This window comes from Colobus angolensis, unplaced genomic scaffold, assembly GCF_000951035.1.
Source record: "Colobus angolensis palliatus isolate OR3802 unplaced genomic scaffold, Cang.pa_1.0 Scaffold59, whole genome shotgun sequence".
In the NCBI taxonomy this organism is placed as follows: Eukaryota; Metazoa; Chordata; class Mammalia; order Primates; family Cercopithecidae; genus Colobus; species Colobus angolensis.
In genome coordinates this window covers 9,296,430-9,311,840 of record NW_012119487.1, presented here as the reverse complement: position 1 = coordinate 9,311,840, position 15,411 = coordinate 9,296,430, and the positions used below count along the sequence as shown (strand labels likewise).

General features: G+C 38.8%; 1 protein-coding gene and 1 pseudogene across 1 annotated transcript in view; one reads left to right on the top strand and one right to left on the bottom strand.

The window, feature by feature from the left end:
• Positions 1-14,957, bottom strand: part of RALGPS2 (Ral GEF with PH domain and SH3 binding motif 2) — a 183,128-nt gene extending 168,171 nt beyond the window's left edge. The window contains exon 1 of the mRNA XM_011962397.1: positions 14,780-14,957. The gene's annotated coding sequence lies outside the window, so the exon portion shown is untranslated. The remainder of the gene's footprint in view (positions 1-14,779) is intronic.
• The window catches only part of LOC105526457, a 1,938-nt pseudogene continuing 973 nt past the window's right edge, over positions 14,447-15,411 (top strand).

Genomic DNA, 15,411 nt, shown 5'->3' with positions numbered 1-15,411 from the left:
TAAAATGCTTAGAACACCAAGCATCTATTAAATGCTCAATGTATTATTATTCACACTGTATAAGACAATATTTTCTAACTCCTTATACCTTATCTTGTTTACCCAGCCCCCACCCACACAAGATTACTCTGCTCTAAGTGAATCAGCAAGGAGATTAACTATAGACTCTTTTAGTCGCAAAAAAATCAAATTACCTCAAATATCATTACATATATATTACTTATTGAACATTTGTTATATGCTTAGCATTGTTCTAAGCTTTCCATGTGTCATTGTCACTTAATCCTCACATCAATCCAGTGAGAAAAGGTATTGTTACGATGCTCATTTTACAGGTGAGAAAGATTTGAGACAGAGAGGTTAAGCAGTTTGCCCAAGGTTGCAGGGGCTGGTAAAACAGCCAGAATTCTAATGTCAAATGTCTAACACCAAAGCCTACAATCTTTCCTGGGGGTAGGGAGGAATGAATGTAGTCTCAAGAAGGGCAGGAGCCACAGAAGTACTAAAGGAAGAACAGCATCTACAGTGCCAGAAACTAGAATCTTCACTCTCGTGTTGTGTGTCTCTCTCTCAAACCACATGGTTTCTCTCAGAATTTTGCACTTCTCTCAGCACATATGCCCTACTCTTTTATAGTTACCAAATGGCTTCCTTATCTCCTTTATCATTTCTGTAATTCATAGCTTCTGTTTACATCTACTTTCCATTCCTTTAAACTTTAGTTTTACAGGACTCTACACCAACACATCTTTCCAGCTTCAGCTCCCATGGCTCAATGGCAAATTAACTCCATGTTTTCTATAACTGACTATAAATTTTCCCAACTAGACAATCCTGGGTTTTTAGGTGGCTGATGAATTAGCAACCCTTAGGTCAAATGCCCACTGCTGGACCAATCCACTGCAATACAGTTTTATGTGGTTAAAAAAAAATTGCTATTGAGGTCTGTTCTTCGGCAATGTACTGTAGAAAAAGCAGATTTCCTCCAAAGGAACTGTGGGCAAGCCAGAATTATAAATTACATATCTAGGATACTGGCTCAGATAAATCACCACTACTCTGGGACTCAAAAGTCTTGCCAGGATTTCTAATCTACTTAGTTATAGTAATTAAGTAGTTATAAATACAAATTTTGGTTGTTACTGAGGGGATCATATAATTTACAGCATCACACAAGACATGAAATACAGGTCCAGTGACTATTAAGTCAAAGGTTGCCATACTCCATCAAGAGTACCACAACTGAGGAGAAAAACCCACTATCGTCTATTATTTCAAATACTGTTCAGAGTCAGAAGTAGTATCAATGACCCTATTCATCCTTATAGCTATTATCTGTTAGGCGGTATTGGAATCAAGCAGATGAAGGGGCTAGGTTTGTTAACTTGACAAACTTAACAACTTAACAACTAGAGCCAGTTCAGCTGTCCAAACTGTTTAGATAAACAAGTGCAGCACAGATGGCTTCATTAGTACTGCTTGTTCCCTGAAGTCCAAACCTTCAAAGTGGTATCTTTAAAAACCTTTTGGCAATGAGTTCTACCTGTCACCTTTTGGCTCTCTTGAAGGAATGAAATAGAGTGACACGCCAAGCTAGTGAATAACAATATGTACTACCATTTCAATTCTAATTTCCCCTGCTTCATTCCTAAGGACTGAATATCTAGTCCTACCGCATTAAATGTACTGTATTTCCCGCCAAATTCCAAACAAACCCTTCAATCCAAATCGTGCCAACAAAACCGAGTTCCTGTTGCCACATCTTGAGTCATGCTGTTTCAATAATCAGTACGTTCTTTCCACCTAAATGAAACACATTCCTTAAGGACCACTCCTCCTGTCCTCACTGAGCCTCTTCTGTGAACTGCTAATGCTCTTCAATCTGACACAAAACAACATATTGTTTTATGTTATTTACTGTGGTTTCACATATAAGACTGCCTCTCATCAAGAAGACATGAACAACAATACTTCCATGATAACACTCTCAAGTACTGTGCTTACAAGAAAACATTAAAAAATGCCAGTGACCAAAACAAGCAAGTCAGAAGCAGAGTTTCTTAACCATAAGATATCCTCAAAATGTTTCTCTTTAAGTAGACTTATTCCTGTCCCTCTAGCTTTAAGAGAGAGGATCTAAACTACACAAACATACAAAAATATATCAGCATATCAAAATTGCAAAAAAAAAACCTTACTAATCACCCACCTACAAACCCCTAAATTATCTATGAGTATTTCAGCACATCCACAAAACTGTAGCTTAAGAAAAGCAACAGAAAACATACAGATTTGTCATGTAAGCTAATTCCAGAAGGCAAAAAAATGTTCTAGACAAATCCTGGAAATCTAAATCAGGACTGGAAGAGGTATACAAATAATTTACTCCAGTAACCCTAGAGATCTAGAATAACCACAGATGCAACAGAATCTGGGCTATAATTACCCCCTGATCGTCAAAATTCTGAAAGAAAGAGTAAAAGAAATCCTTACAATGATCCTATGAGAAGGCACTATTATACCCATTTACAAATAAAAAAGCTGAATGTTAAATTAAGTAACTTGCCCAGATTCATACAGACTTTCATCAAAGAATTATAACCATTGCCTATCCTTAAAAAATTTAATTTTAACTTAGTAAACTATATTGACTGATCCCAAGAACATGTAGATACTTATTAGAAATTTAAGGAAACATAAAATTCAAATTTAGTTTTGATGTTCACATTCCTTTCAATGCGAATTTAAGATATACATCTATTAGCCAGCCTCCGTGGCTCACACGTGTAATCCTAGCACTTTGGGAGGCCAAGGCGGGTGGACTGCCTAAGCTCAGGAGTTCGAGACCAGCCTGGGTAACATGGTGAAACCCCATCTCTACTAAAATACAAAAAATTAGCCGGGCATGGCAGCATGCGCCTGTAATCCCAGCTACTTGGGAGGCTGAGACAGGAGAATCGCTTGAACCTGGGAAGTGGATGTTGCAGTGAGCCAAGATCGTGCCACTGCACTCCAGCGTGGGCGATAGAGTGAGACTCCATCTCAAAAATATATATATATATAATTTTTGACTAGACCCAACCAAAATCCAAAGCCATATTGTTTTCCTAGCCAGCTCATTTGAGCATATCACTACTTGTTCGAAAATCATTAATGTGGCCAAGCGTGGTGGCTCACGCTGTAATCCCAGCACTCTGGGAGGCTGAGGCAGGAGGATCACTTGAGCCCAGGAGTTTAAAACCAGCCTAGGTAACATAGTAGAGACTATGTCTCTACAAAAGACAAAAAAAATTAGCCAGGTTTGGTGGTGTGCACCCATAGTCCCAGCTACTTGGGAGGCTGAGGCAGGAGGATCACTTGAGCCCGGGAGGTCAAGGCTGCAGTGTGCTGTGATCATGCTGTTGGATTCCAGTCTGGGTGACAGAATAAGACTCTGTCTCAAAAGAAAAAAAAATCATTAATATCATTTAACTTTTTGACAACTGTTTAACCATCTGGGTAAAAAGACAAAAATTAGATCTTACATTAAAATAAGATGAATTAAAAATGAAAAATATTTAAGCCATAAAAATACTAGAAGTAAACATAGGTGAATTTTAAAATATATTTTGACATAGGAAAGGCTTTCTAGGACTCACAATAGAAACAAAAACAAGAGATTGATCATCTGGTTAAACGTGGCACTGGCCAGATGTGGTGGCTCACGCCTGTAATCCCAGCACTTGGGGAGGCTGAGATGGGTGGATCACGAGGTCAGGAGTTCAAGACCAGCCTGGCCAAGATGGTGAAACCCCGTCTCTACTAAAATACAAAAAAAAATTAGCTAGGCGTGGTGACGGGCACCTGCAATCCCAGCTACTTGGGAGGCTGAGGCAGAGAATTGCTTGAACCTGGGAGGTGGAGGTTGCAGTGAGCCGAGATCATGCCACCAGCATTCCTGCCTGGGCGACAGAGCAAGACTTCGTCTCAAAAAAAGGTGCAAGACAGTGAAATACATGTATTTCATCAATTCTTAGATGTGCGTTTTCTTACCTTTTAAAATCTCTGAAATTAGGATTAGGATGCCTCTTAAAATCTAATGCCATTTCTTATTTTTAGATGTACATAAATAGTGCCTCTTGCAACTGAAGCCATTTTAATTCAATGAAATACAGTAAGTTGGGTGACAAAAGATAAAACAGGGAAAAGTAAAACAAGAGACAAAGAGCCAATATTTTTAATACATAAAGACTTCTTACACATTAATGTGAACTAGTAGGGTGCTTCAACTGCATTGATTAATTTCTTAAGTTAGGGATTAACTGTATTATTCTTCATATGCTTTTGGTTTCGTTTTTTAAAACAGGGTCTCCCTCTATTGCCCAGGCTGAAGTGCAGTGGCTCGATCATGGCCACTGCAGCCTTGATCTCCCGGACTCCAATTCTCCACCCTCGGCCTCCTGAGTAGCTGGGACTACAGACACACACCACCTTGCCTGGCTAATTTTTTTGCATTTTTTTGTAGAGACAGGGTTTCACCACATTGCCCAGGCTGGTCTTAAAACTCTTGGGCTCAAGCAATCCACCCACCTTGGCCTCCCAAAATGCTGAGATTACAGCTGTGAGCCACCGCGCCTGACTCTATACACTTTTTTGTACAACTATTTCATTAAAAGACTTTTAAAAGATTGAACAGAAAGAATGGGTAGCATGTGAAGAGAAAACTGGAGAAAGCAGTATAATATCACACATGTGAAAACAGTACTTTCTTTTTTATTTTTTATTTTTTTATTTATTTTTATTTTTTTTTTGAGATGGAGTCTTGCTCTGTTGTCCAGGCTGGAGTGCAGTGGCTGGATCTCAGCTCACTGCAAGCTCCGCCTTCCGGGTTTACGCCATTCTCCTGCCTCAGCCTCCCGAGTAGCTGGGACTACAGGCGCCCGCCACCTCGCCCGGCTAGTTTTTTTTTGTATTTTTAGTAGAGACGGGGTTTCACCATGTTAGCCAGGATGGTCTCGATCTCCCGACCTCGTGATCCACCCGTCTCGGCCTCCCAAAGTGCTGGGATTACAGGCTTGAGCCACCACGCCCGGCCGAAAACAGTACTTTCATTGAAAATGTTTAAAATGCAAATCAAGTGCAGTGGCTCACATCTTTAATCCCAGCACTTTGGGAGGCCGAGGTGGCTGGATCACTTGAGGTCAGGAGTTCAAGAACAGCCTGGCCAATAAGGTGAAGCTCTGACTCTACTGAAAATACAAAAATTAGCCAGGCATGGTGGCGGACACCTGTAATCCCAGCTACTTGGGAGGCTGAGGCAGGAGAATCGCTTGAAGCCAGGAGGCGGAGGCTGCAGTGAGCCGAGATCACCACAGCACTCCAGGCTGGGCGACAGAGTGAGACTGTCTCAAAACACACACACACACACACACACACACACACAAATTAAAAGAATTCGAGAGCACTTATTACATAACACATCAACACATACACATTTTTAAAGCTAAATGCCAAGTGAGTAAGGGCATAGAGAAACAAACATGCACACCATAAGCGAGTATGTAAACATCCTTAACCTCCAAATAACTTTCTTTTTAGGAATTCATCAAAAGGAAACCTATAAAAAAAAGATATTACAGGAAGAGCTATAAAAAAAAGATGTTAACTCTATCACCATTAATACTATCTAAAAGAAACAACCTAAATGCTCATCAAGAGTTTAAATGATGATACAGATGATACATTCACACAATACAATGCTACCACTAAAAATGATAGTAGAGAGAAACTATCTTTGAATGCAACACAATTATCCCCAGAAGTATACAAATACTTTTGATGTAAGTACAAGAATATTTTGCTTATTTTTATTTTTTATGGTTTCATTTGTTTTACTTTTGAGACATACAAACATAATGTACATATCTAAGGTATTCTGTGTGATGAATTTTACCATGTAGACACCCACATAACCACCAATCAAATATGGTGAAACCCCGTCTTTACTAAAAAAAAAAAAAAAAAAATAGCCGGGCATGGTGGCATATGCCTATAATCCCAACTACTCAGGAGGCTGAGGCAGGAGAACTGCTTGACCCAGGAGGCGGAGGTTGCAGTGAACTGAGATCACGCCACTGCACTCCAGCCTGGGCTACAGTCTCAAAAAAAAAAAAAAAAAGAAAGAAAAGAAAAGAAAACATAGACATTTCCAACACTCTAGAAGGTTCTTCTTTGTTGTTCCTCTTACCCTTCTAGCCCCAACTCCTAAACACCATGCTCATGCTTCTATCACCACACATGAGTTTGACCTTGCCCTAAACTTTATGTAAATGAAGTCATGAAATAACTACTTCTATTAATTATTAATCTACTATTTTAATAACTTCTATTAATTAATCTACTAACTACTAGGCATCCTAATTTCAGTATGACTTCATGAAGTATGTACTCTTTTGTGTCTGGTTTCTTTTGCTCACCATTTTATCTGTGATATTCACCCATGTTTGCTGAGTACAGCCACAGTTCATTCTTTTCCACTACTGTACAGTGTTACACTATAAGGCTATACCACAAATTATTTATCCAATTTTTTTGTTGTTGTTGCTGACAGACTGGGAGTGATGACGAAGTTGCTATGGACATGCCCTGTTTGCTATGGCTTTGGCGGTTTTATAACTTATTTTTATTTTATTGCCTCTTAATTTCAACTACTTCTATTAATAAAATAAAAAAGATCAACCAACCAGAAAAAATAAAGAAAAAAAGATCTGCTATCCCACCACACAGACAACGACTCTTAACATTTTTAACATTTATAGTTCACATAACTGAGATCTTGCTATACATGCTATTTTTTTCTAAATCAACTCCTTCTTTTAGTTATTTTCTCCCTTTTTTCTCTCCCTCTCCCTATTTTAGACCAATAAGAAAATGAATATTTACATTTAGTGTGCAACATTTTCCACCTTACAAAATCGTCTAAACACATACAGACATAAAGGTTTCGGAGTTGTGTGCTTCATACAAATACTTGGTATATCCCTCTTCATCTTGCTCTTCTCAAATATTATGGCAACACCGTCATATCACTGATTATTTTTCCTACCTTTAACAGCTTTGCTGAGATATAATTCACATACCATACAATTCACCCATTGAAAATGTACAAGTCAATGGTTTATAGCATATTCACAGACGTACAACCAACAACACAGTCAATTTTAGAACATTTTCATCATCTCAGAAAGAAATCCATACCCTTTAGCTACCACTCCCTTTCCCCTGCTACTAGCCTAAGCCACTAATCTGTTTTCTACCTCTATCTGCTAGTCTAGGAGAGGAACTGCTGGGTCATATGGCAACTCTATGTTAAATTATTTGAAGAAGTGCCTCATGGTCTTCCAAAGAAGCTACATCCATTTACATTCCCACGAGTGTATGAGGATCCCAATTTCTTAACATCCTTGCCTACACTTATTATCTAACTTTTTCATTCAAGCCATCCCAGTGGTGTAAAGTGGTATCTCACTGTGGTTTTGATTTCATTTTCCTGATAGCTAATAACATCAAGCATCTTTTCATGTGCTTATTGGCCACTTGCTTATCTTTGAGAAATTTCTATTCAGCTCCTTTGCCTGTTTTTAAACTGAGTTGTCTTTTTATTACTGAGTTATAAGAGTGTTTATACATTCTAAGTTTCTTGTTACATACAACTTGCAAATATTTTCTCCAATTCTGTGTATTGTCTTTTCACATTCTTGACGGCATCCTTTGGAGCACAAAAAATTTAATTTTCAAGTTCAATTTACCTCTTGTTTGCTTTGTTGCTCCTGCTTTTGGTGTCATATATAAGAATCCTTCACCTATTCCAAGGTCATAAAGATTTACCCCTATGTTTTCTTCTGATGCACATATATACTGATTTCTATTAGGTCTATGCCCAGACATGAAATTGGTGGATCACAGAGCACATACAGATACAGTTTTAGGCAAATGCTGCCAAAGAATTTTCCAAAGTGGCTGTACCAATTTTCAAACCCACGTGAAATGTATAAGGGTTCCAAATGCTCTACATTCTTGTCAACACTTTGTATTTCAGATTTTTTAATTAACACCATTCTGGTGGGTATGTAGTGGTATCATATTATAGTTTTAATTTGCAGTTTTCTGAAAATTATGTATCAGTACTTTTTAACCTTGGCCATCTGAACAATTCATTTTCTAAAAAGCCTGTTCCAGTCTTTCGCCCAATTGTTTTAAAGCTGGGTTGTCTGAATTCTTTTGTATTGATTTGCATACTTTTAAATATACTCTATATACGAGTCCTCTGACAGATATAAGTATTGCAAACACCTCTTCCAGTGTGCTACTTGCCTTTTTTCTCTCTTAATAGTATTCTTTAACGAATAGACGTTCTTATTTAATGAAATAGTCTTTTCTGGTTAGCACTTTTTGCATCCTGGTTTAAAAAGCCTTTGCCTCCAAGAGGGTCATACAGATAATTTTCCATGTCTTGTTTTAGAAATTTTCATATTAAATCTATAGCTCCTTCAAGGAGCAAAGAATCTCTATTTACAGAACTATTTCTGATAATGGCGGGAAAAAAGAAAGCTTCACAACTGATTTCATGAAGTCAGTGTAATTTTGAATTCAAAATACACCCATATAAACCTCACTGATAAATGTAGATCTTAAAGAACGCTAAGACACCAGCAAGTCAAATTCAGCAGTGTGGGTGAAAAAATGCACCACAGCTAAATACGGTTTAACTCAGGAATGCAAAGATGGTTCAACAGGAGATAATCTATTAATGTAATACATCCTATTAACAGATTAATGGAAAAGATGATCATCTCTACCTGCAAAGAAAAAGCACCTGATGAATTCAACACTTTTATGTTTTTTTAAAAAAAAAAAACAAAAAAGAAACCTCTTAGAAAACTAGTATGACAAAGCATATCTACCAAAAGTCTTAAGTTATTTATCAAAACCAATATTAAGGCATTATAATTAATGATGAAATGTTAAAGGTACTCCTATTAAAATCAGGAACGTGGCTGAGCGCGGTGGTTCACCCCTGTAATCCCAGCACTTTGGGAGGCCAACGCAGGTGGATCATGAGGTCAGGAGATCGAGATCATCCTGGCTAACATGGTAAAACCGTCTCTACTGAAAAAACAAAAAATTAGCTGAGTGTGGTGGCACGGGCCTGTAGTCCCAGCTACTTGGGAGGATGAGACAGGAGAATTGCCTAAACCCAGGAGGCAGAGGTTGCAGTGAGCTGAGATCGCACCACTGCACTCCAGCCTAGGCAACAGAGTGAGACTCCATCTCAAAAAAAAAAAAAAAAAAATCAGGAACAAAAAATTCAGAATCATGTATCTCAAGGGAGCCCTTACTGCTGCCTGGCAATCATACTCTCCCTCTTCTATTCACTTTTTTACTTTTTGACAAATGGCTATGTCATGTAGTATTCCTTCTCAAACCTCTAATACATATTCCCATTCTTCCTTACTCTCAGATGATGAGCTTGGTCTCTATATACAAAGGTAAATTGAAACACTCATGAGAACGTTCTCAAGCTACCACCATCATGTGTCTATCCATATACTTGTCTTTTCTCCTATTTCTATAGTAACTCTCGCTACTCCTGGTAAAGCAAAGGCTAATCCTTCTGCTTGTACAAGATCAGGTGTCAGCAAACCACAGTCCACACTGCTTATTCCTGCTTTCATTTGACAACAGCAAAACTGAGTAGCAGTAATGGATTGTATTGCCCAAAATGCCTAAAATACTATCTAACCTTCAAAGAAAAAGTCTGCTGACCTCTAAACTAGATCATATCTCCTCTCCATATAATCATGAACGCTGCTGGTTGCAAGTGCCCACTAAATTCAGTGCAGAAGAAATAAAGTAAAATCCCTACAAGATACATAAAATATCAGGGACATATCAGATATACTGAAGACAAAAGATCCTAGGGCCAGATCACGTATGAAGCATGAAGATTTTGAATGGCATAAGACTTTTCAACAACCACTTCAAACTAGAAAATCAGGCCAGACATGGTGGCTCACACCTGTAATCCCAGCACCCGAGGTGGGCAAATCACTTGAGGTTGGGAGTTCGAGACCAGCCTGACCAACATGGAGAAACGTGTCTTTTCTAAAAATACAAAACTAGCCAGGTGTGGTGGCGCATGCCTGTAATCCCAGCTACTTGTGAGGCTGAGGCAGGAGAACTGCTTGAACCCGGGAAGGAGAGGCTGTGGTGAGCTGAGATCATGCCATTGCATTCCAGCCTGGGCAACAAGAGCAAAACTCTGTCTCCAAAAAAATAAAAAGAATTCTCAGAATCATGATGAAGGGAAGTCACAAGTATAGCTACACAGAATAAGTGGTGGGCAAAAGTGCAGATTTGAGCAAGAAGATAAGAGAGCTCAAGAATTATTTCATTCTTTTTTAAAAATCTGAGTGGTCAATTAATTACCTGATGTGCTTGATGATACTGGGACACTTTGTAGAAAAAAAATCAGAGGCAAATAGGAAACCAAGAAATAAAAAGAAAAAAATCAACTCCAAGAAATATAATCATAGTACACTGTAAGGTTCCACTGTAAACATATTTACAAAGTCATAATAATGTAAACAAATGCTGATTTAATCAAAAGCATGACTATATTGGGAAGACAGTGGGAAAGAAATCTCAAGGTGGCACAAGAATCCTAAAGCATAGACTCATCTACCACAGAAGAAAGCCAACAGATAACATCTAAAATTGAAAAACAGGGCCAGGCGTGGTGGCTCACACCTGTAATCCCTGCACTTAGGGAGGCCGGGGAGAGCAGGTCAAGAGTTGAGGTCAGGAGTTCGCAGCCTGGCCAACATGGTGAAACCCCATCTCTACTAAAAATACAAAAATTAGCCAGGCGTGGTGGCACATGCCTGTAATCCCAGCTACCTGGGAAGCTGAGGCAGGAGAATCAGTTGAACCCAAGAAGCGGAGGCTGCAGAATGCCAAGATCATGCCACTGCACTTCAGCCTGGGTGACAGAGCAATACTCCATCTCAAAAAATAAATAAATAAAATTGAAAAACAAACAGTAAAAGCATATCATTTTTAAATTATGTAAATAAATATCAGAAGAAGCACCTATGGTTGCTCTGAGAGCAGGACACAGGAGGGAAAGTCATGAAGAGACAGAGGACTGGAGTTTTAATTACAGATTATCTGAATACCTGGCTTGGGGCCAGAAAAATTCAGATTTCAAATCTTGTTGAATTTCAGATTTTGTCAGATTTTGGAAGACTTGCATTGCCAGTTAGGCATCCCAAATCCAAATATTTAAAACTCAAAATGCTCCAATGAACATTTTCTTTGAGAGTCATGCTGACACTCAAAAAGTTTAACATTTTGGATTTCAGATTTTCAGATTCAGGATGCTCAACCTGTATAACCCTTGTAGTACAATTTTCTTTCTAACTGCACAGCTGTATAAATCAAATATTAATTTTTTTAAAAAAGGGAACAAAACCAGGGGTCCTTTGTTATTCATAACAATTAATACCCCACAAATATCTGAGCATCACTATGTATCAGATACTTTTCTAGGTGCCAGGAAGACAACAGTGGACAAAATAAGCCCTTGCTCTCATGAAGCTTACAATCAGAGAGGGAGGCAGATAATAAACTAATGCATGTTCTAATGTCAGATAAAGCAATGATGTAAAAATAAATAAATAAAGCAAGGCAAAGGCACAGAGTACGATGGGGGATGCTAGTTAACAGGGTTTTCAGAAAAGACTTCTTCCAGAACAACAAAAGGAAATCAAACTGAAGAAAATCTGTTCTGAAAAAAAAAAAAGTCATGTAAGTGAAATAATAGAAAACTATCAATTAAATTCAAGATGAGAGATTCAAGTCTTTTACACTCCAAAACAATGTATTACTCAAAAGCCAGAACCAAAAGTTTCTCTGTAATGAAATAAACTGCCAAGCCTCCTCAAGCTAAGTCATATGAATACTGCTATATTCACATACCTGTATGTCTATATAGATCATTCCCTTATCCCTAATTAGGTACTTACTAAAGTAACTATGTAAATTTATATTCAAACTTTTTTCTTTCCATAGAATAGGTAAATGTAACACATTTTAAATTCCAGTGTTTTATTTCTATTATGTAGTTAAAAGTTTTCCTAAATCAAAAGCTCAAGACATTAAATCAAAAAAGATTCCACATTAATTCCACTGTACTAAAATTTATCACACCCAATCTTTATTCTCTCACTAAAAAGGAAACAACAGGAAATTTAAGACACATTTAAAGAAACAATTTATAGGGTAATGCAATACATTCATTTTCCTCTCCAAGGAACCTCAGGTTGGGGTAGTTTCAAGCTATTTGAATTATCTTTCATTGAAAATTAACTTAAAAAAAAGGAGTCAGATTAAAATGACAATTTTATTCCAAATACAGGCATTACACAATATCTCATATTCAAAAAATGGATACATTTCAATATATCTTATTCTCAAACCGTGTATCATTAAAATTAAAAGTAAACCCAAACTATGTGTCTATTTTACATAGCAAAAAAAAAAAAAAAAAGCATGCTTTGGGAGAAAATAAACGAGTTTAAAGTTTAACTCACAAAAGAAAACAAATTTGATTAAATAAATTTCAATTAATAGTTTAGTTTAAGGTTTAAAAGTTATTTTAAAAATTTCTGGAAAACCAGATTGTCAAGGAATTGGTTCACTCATAGTCAGCCAGAAAGAAAAAGGTGATATTTTAAAATTTTAGACCAAAAAAAAATTTAGATTCCCTTATAAATAAGTGCCAAGAGAGAATATTTTCAGCAAACATTTCATTTAACTACATAAACCAAAAGAATAAGGCTATCTAACCACATGCAAACTATGCATCATCTGACTTCAGGTAGAATATTTATCTTTGGTATACTTGGTAACCAGGAACCCAAAGTATATAAACATAGGCATATTTTAAAAACATTTGTCAATGTTTTTGTTCTCCAGGCAATAATTCCCACTATCCTCAGAAAGAGAAAAACAATATCCTTAACCAAAAAGTTATCAGAAGAGTTTCTACTTCTTAAACTTTTAAACTAACATTTTTGCCCACTTATCAATTAAACCCCATCAGGACACAGACCTGTCTGTTCCCCTGTTGTGTACCCAACCTCTAGGGGACTAACTGGCACCAAGTAGGTACCCAATAAATATACGCAGAATGAACTGAGCCTCTGGAAAAAGCTTAAGTGTTTTAAGTTGCAATAGGACAATTTCACCTATATATTCATCATTCACTACACTCAACTCTAATGACGTAATAAAAAGAATCGTACCAGGTATTTAAAAACACACACAGATATATTACTCACATATGTATCTGACTCACAAAGCCAGTTTTTCAGTTATATTTTCTCTCAGGAAAATTTGTTGTATTCTTTCGTGTATTACATATAAATATTAGAAAAGCATGTTGTGTCCTGACAAATGCAAGTGTTATCTTCAAATTTATGTTGCAATCTGAAAAAAGTCTAGGCAAACTAAACAGTATTTCCAGAGTCCTGCCCCAAAGTATTACTAAAAGTCAAATTCCTTAATTCAATGAAAAGTGAAATAAGGCACAGTGGCTCACGCCTGTAGTCCCAGCTCCTTGGGAGCCTGAGGCGGGAGGATCGCTTGAGCTCAAGAGTTTGAGACCAGCCTCAGCCAAATAAGGAGAATCCACCTTAAAAGAAAAAAAAAAAAGTGGAATACAATGGAAAAAGTGCACATCTTACCGTTTAAAAACTATGCTGAATTTTAAAAAGAAAAAATAAACTAGGCTTAAAATACACTGAAATTATGTATCCTAAATGGCATTAATGCCTTTACATCTTGATATTTAGATCTGCCTAAAAAGACCTTTGAAGCTACATGATAAACTTCATGCCTACAAAGCTTGAGTTAGAGGTTATCTTTGTTAAAATAATACTGTTTGGATGTTCAGTTTTGGAAGTTTCCTCATAATTCTAAAGTAAGATATTTAGCAGTAAGAGTAATACACTTATATGTACGATTCTATAGCACTTGTTCTATAGCACTTGTACAAGCATAATTATCTTGAGTGGAACAGGCTTCATAATGAGCAAGCTATGATCTGCCTAACAGCAATACTCTGCAAACACGGACTGAAAAGTTTCCTAACATTCTGATGGTCATCTTCAAAGAAACTTGAACAGGAATCGATCTAATGGTCGATACAGAAAAATACCCAAGACAACTCACAAACACTGGTAAGAAAACAAGGCTCTCTATAGCAACTAAAGTGTTGGGGAAAAAAAATCCAGGGAGCATAAACGATAAAGCTCAATTAACTGCTGCCTGTATGTTTCTACTTTATGGTCTTAAATACACACTAGGCATTAGATATTTCTTTTAGTGTTTTTTTTTTTAACAGAAATTTAGTATTTCAATTGCCCCTCCTCCACAGCTAACATCAGTGCCCTTTCTTTCTCCTCCCTTACCCCTCCCAGCTTAAACAAATTAACATTTGTACTAGGTACCTCCTATCAGCTCGCAGCTTCTTCCCAAACACGCCCACGTACACTGAAACTGGCCTGCGTCTACAAAACACACAGCTACAGGAAAAGAGCTTGGGTGGGGGGGGGAACTGAGGGGGGGAATAATTCGCTCCGCACAGGTTTACGGCTATTTTCCAGAAATTAACTCCTCGCTCATGGCTCGTGTTTCTCCCAAATCACCTCCAAAGCAACGGTGTTTATGAGCCTACCTAATCCGATACTGCAATGGAATTCCGGATATTTGCAGACAGATCTCCCGGCTTTGCATGTGTTTGATGAGATACGTTCGGAATCTCCTTTTTTCTAGGTTCCTGGCTTTACAGCAAGCCGACCTGAGGCTGCGGCCCCTGCCCCACACCCGGGCCGCGCGACCGGCCCGAGGCCAGCGCAGGACGCAGCCCCTCCGGGGCCGGGGCTGGCGGGGCAGCTCGGGCTGCGGGCCGCTCTGCAACAGGTCACCCTGACCGCGAGTCCGCGGGTTCGCGGGCGGCCAACTCTGCGGCCAGGCTTCTGGGCGCAGCCGCCGGGGCCAGGGGAGGGGGTGTGGCCCGGCTTCTGCTGGTCGTGGCTCCGAGGTCCGGGATCGGGCTCACCTGAAGGTAGGCTGACGCGCCGCTGGGCGTCAGAACAGCGCGGGCGGAGGCTGGGGGCTTCCGCCACCCCAGAGGGAGAGCGAGGCAGGTTCAAGGGGTCTCCGCGCCCCCGGCTTCAGGACGGCGCCCCCAAGCGGGGACCCCACAACCGCTCCGACTCTGAGAACCCGCGGCCGAGGGAGGCGCGCCCCCCAGCGCCCCTCTACCTCAGCCCCAGCTCCGCAACCCCCTCCCTGCGCGCAGGGAGA